The sequence below is a fragment of the Coregonus lavaretus genome, assembly GCF_964263955.1.
Source record: "Coregonus lavaretus genome assembly, chromosome: 17".
In the NCBI taxonomy this organism is placed as follows: Eukaryota; Metazoa; Chordata; class Actinopteri; order Salmoniformes; family Salmonidae; genus Coregonus; species Coregonus lavaretus.
This window is the reverse complement of record NC_140004.1, coordinates 10,074,998-10,084,568: the sequence shown is the minus strand read 5'-3', so window position 1 is coordinate 10,084,568 and position 9,571 is coordinate 10,074,998. Positions and strand designations below refer to the sequence as shown.

The window sequence follows — 9,571 nt, the reverse complement described above, 5'->3', positions numbered from 1 at the left end:
GGGACTACCAGCTCTCTGTTCTCTCTCCCTCTCTCTTTCTCTCTCTCTGTGCCTCTCTCTCTTTCACACACTGACAAGAGCAAGTCCCCTGACAGGGAGCCTGATCACTTTGAGAGTTCAAAGTAGAGGAGGAGGTGGCCAGAGACATCAGGTGTGCATAATATACAGAGAGAGAGAGAGCACCTGCCAGGTGAATGGGCTTTGGAGTGTTGGGCTGTCATTTGTAATGATAAGGAAAGTACTGGACCATGTGGTGGGTTTGTGGACCAGACGGCTCTTCTGAGACTCACTGCTATGCACTCTGAGGAGAAACAACTGTCCTAGGTTTCAACTTCAGTGACATTTTTCATCTAACTGCAGTTGCTGGATTTATGCACAAAAGGGTAAGTGTTATTTTTCACAAAGAGAATTTGTAAATTATGTCTTAGTGTTGGAGTGTGCCCCTGGCTATCCGTATATAAAATAAAAATGAAAATCGTGCTGTCTGGTTTGCTTAATATAGGGAATTTTAAATGATTTATACTTTTGATACTTAAGTATATTTTAGCAATTACATTTACTTTTGATACTTAAGTATATTTAAAAACAAATACTTTTAGACTTTTACTCAAGTAGTATTTTACTGGGTGACTTTCACTTTTACTTGAGACATTTCTAGTTAATGACATTTGGAAATTGTCATTAGGTCAGAGTTTATGCATCCACTGCTGTCCGTGCACATCTCAGCCATTCATCTCTGCCTTGGCCAAATTTCAGTTTTCTCATTGAACAACATCAATTGTAGTTAGCGACACTTCTTTGGGGAACAGGAGTGGTAGGATTCTTTTGGGGCTTATTTGCTTATACTGAACAATACCAGTAAGCCTACACCTATGCCCAATTTACGTTCACTAGTACCAAAATGAAATGGAACTTGTCACTCAATCCTCAGTGTCACTCAGTGTTCCTGATGTACCTTAGATGCTGCTATGTACAGTATTTGCCCTGATTGCTATACAAATACTGTGTCTCTGTTTTTTGTTATGTTGTCATGTTACTTTGTGATTGTGAATACCCTCAAAGACTGGGCCACCAACAACAATGTTAACATTGGAGAACATGCAAATAACATTTGATTTACGTGTGTCAAAAGTCACATTGTTTACTAATTGTCTCATTTAATTCTGAAGTGCTCAGGGGTGAAAGTTGAATTAATTTCTTCCTGGTATGGGACCTCCTATGTGTGCAAGCACTTGTCAAACAATCATTTCAAAGGGCTCCTTTACTAGGCTTCACGCGCACGTTCATCCACTAACAACATACATGTATTTCCAGTCTCCAAACAGTGGTGAATGGCAGTGGTGTAAAGTACTACTTAAGTAGTTTTTTGGGGTATCTTTACTTTTCTTTACTATTTATATTTTTTACAACTTTTAATTTTACCTCACTACCATTCCTAAAGAAAATAATGTACTTTTTACTCCATACATTTTCCCTGACACCCAAAAGTACTCGTTACATTTTGAATGCTTAGCAGGACAGGAAAATGGTCCAATTCACACACTTATCAAGACAACATCCTTGGTCATCCCTACTGCCTCTAATCTGGCGGACTCACTAAACACACATGGTTCGTTTGTAAATAATGTCTGAGTGTTGGAGTGTGCCCTTGGCTATCCGTAAATAAAATAAAAATGAAAATCGTTTGCTTAATATAAGGCATTTTAAATTACACTGCTCAAAAAAATTAAGGGAACACTTAAACAACACAATGTAACTCAAGTCAATCACACTTCTGTGAAATCAAACTGTCCACTTAGGAAGCAACACTGATTGACAATACATTTCACATGCTGTTGTGCAAATGGAATAGACAACAGGTGGAAATTATAGGCAATTAGCAAGACACCCCCAATAAAGGACTGGTTTTGCAGGTGGTGACCACAGACCACTTCTCAGTTCCTATGCTTCCTGGCTGATGTTTTGGTCACTTTTGAATGCTGGCAGTGCTTTCACTCTAGTGGTAGCATGAGATGGAGTCTACAACCCACACAAGTGGCTCAGGTAGTGCAGCTCATCCAGGATGGCACATCAATGCGAGCTGTGGCAAGAAGGTTTGCTGTGTCTGTCAGCGTAGTGTCTAGATCATGGAGGCGCTACCAGGAGACAGGCCAGTACATCAGGAGACGTGGAGGATGCCGTAGGATGGCAACAACCCAGCAGCAGGACTACTACCTCCGCCTTTGTGCAAGGAGGAGCAGGAGGAGCACTGCCAGAGCCCTGCAAAATGACCTCCAGCAGGCCACAAATGTGCATGTGTCTGCTCAAACGGTCAGAAACAGACTCCATGAGGGTGGTATGAGGGCCCGACGTCCACAGGTGGGGGTTGTGCTTACAGCCCAACACCGTGCAGGACGTTTGGCATTTGCCAGAGAACACCAAGATTGGCAAATTCGCCACTGGCGCCCTGTGTTCTTCACAGATGAAAGCAGGTTCACACTGAGCACGTGACAGTTCGCTGCTCTGGCACCCCAATGGTGGAACAAGCTCCCTCACGACGCCAGGACAGCGGAGTCACTCACCACCTTCCGGAGACATTTGAAACCCCACCTCTTTAAGGAATACCTGGGATAGGATAAAGCAATCCTTCTACCCCCCCCCCCCCAAAAATTGTAAAGTGGTTATCCCACTGGCTATAGGGTGAACGCACCAATTTGTGAGTCGCTCTGGATAAGAGCGTCTGCTAAATGACGTAAATGTGCCCTTGAGCAAGGCACTTAACCCTAATTGCTCCTGTAAGTCGCTCTGGATAAGAGCGTCTGCTAAATGACTAAAATGTAAAATGTAAATGTATACAGGCACGTGGAGGCCACACACACTACTGAGCCTCATTTTGACTTGTTTTAAGGACATTACATCAAAGTTGGATCAGACTGTAGTGTGGTTTTCCACTTTAATTTTGTGACTCCAAATCCAGACCTCCATGGGTTGATAAATTTGATTTCCATTGATAATTTTTGTGTGATTTTGTTGTCAGCACATTCAACTATGTAAAGAAAAAAGTATTTAATAAGATTATTTCATTCATTCAGATCTAGGATGTGTTATTTTAGTGTTTTTTGAGCAGTGTATTTATACTTTTACTTTTACTTTTGATACTTTTAAGTATATTTTAGCAATTACATTTACTTTTGATACTTAAGTATATTTAAAACCAAATACTTTTAGACTTTTACTCAAGTAGTATTTTACTGGGTGACTTTCACTTTTACTTGAGACATTTTCTATTAAAGTATCTTTACCTTTACTCAAGTAAGACTATTGGGTACTTTTTCCACCATTGCCTTCACCCCAGTCTGAGGTCCTGAGCACTCTGGAGCATGTTTTCATCTCGCTGTACTTTACTCCGTTCATCTTTCCCTCGATCCTGACTAGTCTCCTAGTCCCTGCCATTGAAAAACATCCCCACAGCATAATGCTACCACCACCATGCTTCACTGTAGAGATTGTGCCAGGTTTCCTCCAGACGTGACGCTTGGCATTCTGGACAAAGAGTTCAATCTTGGTTTCATACGACCAGAGAATCTTGTTCCTCATGGTCAGATTCCTTTAGGTGCCTTTTGGCAAACTCCAAGCAGGCTGTCATGTGCCTTTTACTGAGGAGTGGCTTCCGTCTGGCCACTCTAGCATAAAGGCCTGATTGGTGGAGTGCTGCAGATATGGTTGTCCTTCTGGAAGGTTCTCCCATGTCCACAGAGGAACTCTGGAGCTCTGTCAGAGTAAAAGTCACCTCCCTGACCAAGGCCCTTCTCCCCCATTTGCTCAGTTTTGCCGGGCGGCCAGCTCTAGGAAGAGTCTTGGTGGTTCCAAACTTCTTCCATTTAAGAATGACAGAGGCCACTGTGTTCTTGGGGACCTTCAATGCTGCAGAAATATTTGGGTACCATTCCCCAGATCTGTGCCTCGACACAATCCTGTCTCGGAGCTCTGCGGACAATTCTTTCGATCTCATGGCTTGGTTTTTGCTCTGACATGTACTGTCAACTGTGGGACCTTATATAGACAGGTGTGTGCCTTTCCAAATCATGTACAATCAATTGAATTGACCACAGGTGGACTCCAATCAAGTTAAGATTTCCCTTCACTGGAACTAAGGGGGCTAGCCCGAACCATGAAAAACAGCCCCAGACCATTATTCCTCCTCCACCAAACTTTACAGTTGGCACTATGGATTTGGGCAGGTAGCGTTCTCTTGGCATCCGTCAAACCCAGATTTGTCCGTCGGACTGCCAGATGGTGAAGCGTGATTCATCACTCCAGGGAACGCGTTTCCACTGCTCAAGAGTCCAATGGCGGCGAGCTTTACACCACTCCAGTCGACGCTTGGCATTGCGCATGGTGATCTTAGGCTTGTGTACGGCTGCTCGGCCATGGAAACCCATTTAATGAAACTCCTGATGAACAGTTATTGTGCTGACGTTGCTTCCAGAGGCAGTTTGGAACTCGGTAATTCGTTTTGCAACCGAGGACAGACAATTTAAACACGCTACGCGCTTCAGCACTCGGCGGTCCCGTTCTGTGAGCTTGTGTGGCCTACCACTTCGCGGCTGAGCCGTTGTTGCTCCTAGACATTTCCACTTCACAACTTACAGTTGACCGGGGCAGCTCTAGAAGGACAGAAATATGACGAACTGAGTTGTTTGACGGTGCCACGTTGAAAGTCAGTAAGGCCATTCTACTGCCAATGTTTGTCTATGGAGATTGCATGTCTGTGTGCTCGATTCTATACACCTGTCAGCAACGGGTGTGGCTGAAATAGCCGAATCCACTAATTTGAAGGGGTGTAGTGTATGTACATGTGCCTAGGAGAAAGTAAACTTACCGGGATCCAGGGCCAGCTCTGTCCTGACCTGACTCCCATGGGTTGGCCAGCCCAAGCGGATTATTGTTCGTTGTTCAAAAGGATGGCCAAAATACATATTTACAAAACGGAAACTCCAAAAGACTGGTCCAAAACTAAAGAGGTTAACTAAAACAAAACAAAAACTGTCATGCCGAGAGGCTCTATGGCCACCTCTCTCTCAAGGTTAGACTAAACCCCTGCACACTTTATCAAGGCTTGGCACAGCAGCTGGACCCGGTTGCTGCTGCCCCCTGGGGATGGAGTGTGGAAGTGGTAGTGCTAGTGTGTAATCATGCTCCTCAGACCTAACCTACCTAACTTATTCCATAACAGGTTTCATTCAGACATGAGTTATTTGGGCATTGCCAATGACTGTGATGGTGTGCATAGCAATTTAGCCCTCACATTGAATGTTTTCCTGAATGTCTCTATTTTGGGTTCATTGCCCTGAATGTTGCCATGCACAGTTTGTCAATATGTGCTTTTGTGACTGAAGATAATGGATACATTACTGCTTATACGATATGTGGAGAGAGTGACTTTTACCATTGCCCTTCACCATACAATTCCATTTGAATGGTATTGTAGGCATACAGTGCCTTCAGAAAGTATTCACAACCGTTGACTTTTTCAAAAAAAATAATGTGTTACAAAGTGGGATTAAAATTGATTTAATTGTAATTTATTGTCAACCATCTACACAAAATATCAATATCTTGATTAGATAAGTACTCAACCCCCTGACATGTTAGAATCACCTTTGACAGCGATTACAGGTGTGTATTTCTGGGTAAGTCTAGAGATTTTGTAACATTTGCCCATTATTATCCTGAAAAACTCCCCAGTCCTTAATGATTACAAGCATACCCATAACATGATGCAGCCACCACTATGCTTGAAAATATGGAGAGTGGTACTCAGTAATGTGCTGCATTGGATTTGCCCTAAACATAACACTTTGTATTCAGGACGAAAAGGTAATTGCTTTGCCACATTTTTTGCTTTATTACTTTAGTACCTTGTTGCAAACAGGATGCATGTTTTGGAATATTTGTCTTCTGTACAGGCTTCCTTCTGTTCACTCTGTCAATTAGGTTAGTATTGTGGAGTAACTACAATGTTGTTGATCATCCTCAGTTTTCTCCTATCACAGCCATTAAACTCTGTAACTGTTTTAAAGTCATCATTGGCCTCATGGTGAAATCTCTGAGCGAGTTAGGAAGGACGTCTGTATCTTTGTAGTGACTGGGTGTATTGATACACCATCCAAAGTGTAATTAATAACTTTTTCCCCCCATCTACCAATAGGTGCCCTTCTTTGCGAGGTATTGGAAAACCTCCCCCTGTTTGAAATTCACTGCTAAACTGAGGGACCTTACAGATAATTGTATGTGTGGGGTACAGAGATGAGTTAGTCATTCAAAAATCATGTTAAACACTATTATTGCAACTTATTATGTGACTTGTTATGCAAATTTTCACGCCTGAATTTATTTAGGCTTGCCATAGTAAAGGGTTGAATACTTATTGACTCAAGACATTTCAGCTTTTCATTTTTAATTAATTTGTAAAAATTGGGGATATTGTGTGTAGGCCAGTGACAAAATAATCTCAATTTAATCAATTTTATATTCAGGCTGTAACACAACATAATGTGGAACAAGTCAAGGGGTATGAATACTTTCTAAAGTCACTGTTATTTCTTAGCACCCATTTCAGACAATACTTGGTAGATAAAATACACCACATGAAACATTACACAATAACAGACACCTGCCCAACAAAGGTTTGCATCCTTCCCAGTAGCAGAGTAAGTGCTCAGCCTAACGAAACACATCTATACCCAGGTCCATTTTCAGGTTAAACAGCTCCATGAAAAGATCCCTGATTCAAGGGGACTAGTGTTTAAATGTCTCCCATATATCCCAGTGCCTGGGCTGACTCTGAGGGCAGGGAGAATGCCCCTTCACATTCCTCTATAACGGCCCCTTCATGGATCTCCCAGACAAAGGAGCAGAAGACATAGCCCCATGTTCTACTCCATCACTGAGTGATCAGCAGCCACAGAACGTTTTCTTTTCCATCAGACAAAACATTTATCACATGCATTATTAATCTAAGGAACAGATGACACAGAAACATTGGGTATATCAGTCCATGCTGTAGTGTATCTCCACTGTGCCGTGTTCAGAGTAAAGACATAGCTGTAACACTTTTAAAAGCATGCAGGTATAATGCTTTATAACTGGTTAAAAATATGTGTGGGCCCTTACAATGTCTTACAATAAGGCTTATACAATGTTAAGTCTCTCTATGTATCAAAATGTCAACTTAAATGATGATAAACTCTTGAGTATAGCTTTAATGATTAGGTGCTGGGACATGCATCTTCTTTGGACAATTTGCCATTGTGCCTTTTTCTAGGAATTGTATGAAGGATACAGTATGTGTGTTCAAATGAACATAAACCTAGTTCATTACCAAAGGCACACAATGTGCTCATTGGAAACAACCATTTGATTGAGCTGCTGTTTGTGTTAATTGGGAACAGGAGACAGTGGATCCAAGCGACTAACAGATTCCATGTCAATGAAAAAGTAGAGATTGTTGATGAACCTTTTGAAGATTTCAGGACTGTCAGCCTGTTGTTTTGGTACACTGTGGATAACTTAAACTGCTTTTTGTTTCAGATAACCCTCAATTTGGGACCATGGTTGGCAAGCAGGGGAGGCAATGGTGGTCGATGGGAAAAGGTCTTGTCCTGGGTACCCTACTCACCAGCTGTATGATCCTGCTCTACTGCCTTTCTGCTCCACAGGTCCACTTCAACCTGCCTGAGTAAGCCCCATTCACACACTTTTTACTAGGGGAAGTTGGTGCAATGGTTGGGCATCCTTTACAGTAAATATTGCATCAACAACATTCAGTATCATGTACAGATGATACAGATTGCTTTATTTGCCATATGAATGATGGTAATAAGCTACTATGAGAGGCAAAATGAGTTTTGGGTCTTCTACATCATTGCATAATGGTAAATCAGATAATATTTGTGATTTGATGTGTTGTATGTGTACGCTTGCTCTCCATAGGGTGCCAGTGCCTTACTCCTGCGCCCATCGGCATGCTCAAGCCCACACCACACCATTCACAAATGGCATCCAGCATGCCGCGGGACAGACGGGCCTCTGCACTCCCAAAGTGGATGTTATGTTCATGAAGACCCACAAGACGGCCAGCAGCACACTCCTCAACATCCTCTTCCGCTTCGGAGAGAAGCACAGGCTCAAGTTTGCCTTTCCAGACAGCCGTAATGACTTCTTCTACCCCTCCTTGTTTCAACGCTCCCAGGTCAAGGACTACAGGCCTGGCATGTGCTTCAATATCATATGCAACCACATGCGCTTCAATGCACCGGAGGTGGCCAAGGTGCTCCCCACAGACACCGCCTACATCACCATCCTCAGAGACCCGGCTGAGCTCTTTGAATCCTCCTTCCACTACTTTGGCCGCCTGGTGCCCATGACCTGGAAAATACCAGGCGAGGACAAGATGGGGGAGTTCCTGCGTGACCCACGCCACTACTTTGACCCTGATGGCTTCAACTCCTTCTACCTCAAGAATCTGCTGTTCTTCGACTTCGGGCAGGACAACACTCTGGGCTGGGCGACTCGAGGTGGAGGAGGGCATTCGGGCCATCGCAGGCTGCTTCCAGCTGGTCATGTTGGTGGAGCACTTTGAAGAGTCCCTCATCCTGCTCATGGACGCCCTCTGTTGGGGAGATGGACGACCTGCTCTTCTTCAAGCTCAACGCCCGGAAGGGCTCCACCGTGTCCAAACTGACCCCAGAGTTGAGGGCCAAGGCCCTGGAGTGGAACGCCGTGGACTGGAGACTTTACCAACACTTCAACGCAACCTTCTGGAGGAAGGTGGAGGCATACGGGCACCAGCGGATGGCTGACAACGTGGCGGAGCTCCAGAGGAGGAAGGCAGAGATGGCGGCCGTCTGTATTGAGGGAGGGCATGCTGTGGATGCAGATAGCATCCAGGAGACAGTCATGCAGCCCTGGCAGCCCATCGGGAGAAGTCCATCATGGGCTACAACCTGAAAAAGAACGTGGACAAGGCCCACCTCAAGCTGTGCCGTAAGATGCTCACACCCGAGCTGCAATACCTGACAGAGATGGGGGTCAACCTGTGGATCACTAACTGTGGGGTCATGTGAGAGACATTATCAACTGGTGACAAGCGGGTGACTGGAGGGTGACTAGAGAGACATGAGCGAGAGGGGCCAATTTTGAGAGAGAGAGAGAGAGAGAGAGAGAGAGAGAGAGAGAGAGAGAGAGAGAGAGAGAGAGAGAGAGAGAGAGAGAGAGAGAGAGAGAGAGAGAGAGAGAGAGAGAGAGAGAGAGAGAGAAGAGAGAGAGAGAGAGAGAGAGAGAGAGAGAGAGAGAGAGAGAGAGAGAGAGAGAGAGAGAGAGAGAGAGAGAGAGAGAGAGAGAGAGAGAGAGAGAGAGAGAGAGAGAGAGAGAGAGAGAGAGAGAGAGAGAGAGAGAGAGAGAGAGAGAGAGAGAGGAGAGAGAGAGAGAGAGAGGAGAGAGAGAGAGAGAGAGAGAGAGAGAGAGAGAGAGAGAGAGAGAGAGAGAGAGAGAGAGAGAGAGAGAGAGAGAGAGAGAGAGAGAGAGAGAG

At 44.2% G+C, this 9,571-nt stretch overlaps 1 pseudogene across 1 annotated transcript; it reads left to right on the top strand.

The window, feature by feature from the left end:
- The first annotated feature begins 217 nt into the window (after nt 1-217).
- LOC311144226 (galactosylceramide sulfotransferase-like) lies at nt 218-9,202 on the top strand (annotated as a pseudogene). Its single transcript, XR_014615567.1, has 3 exons — nt 218-383; nt 7,573-7,720; nt 7,975-9,202. The product of XR_014615567.1 is annotated as a galactosylceramide sulfotransferase-like (transcript).
- The last annotated feature ends 369 nt before the right edge of the window (nt 9,203-9,571 follow it).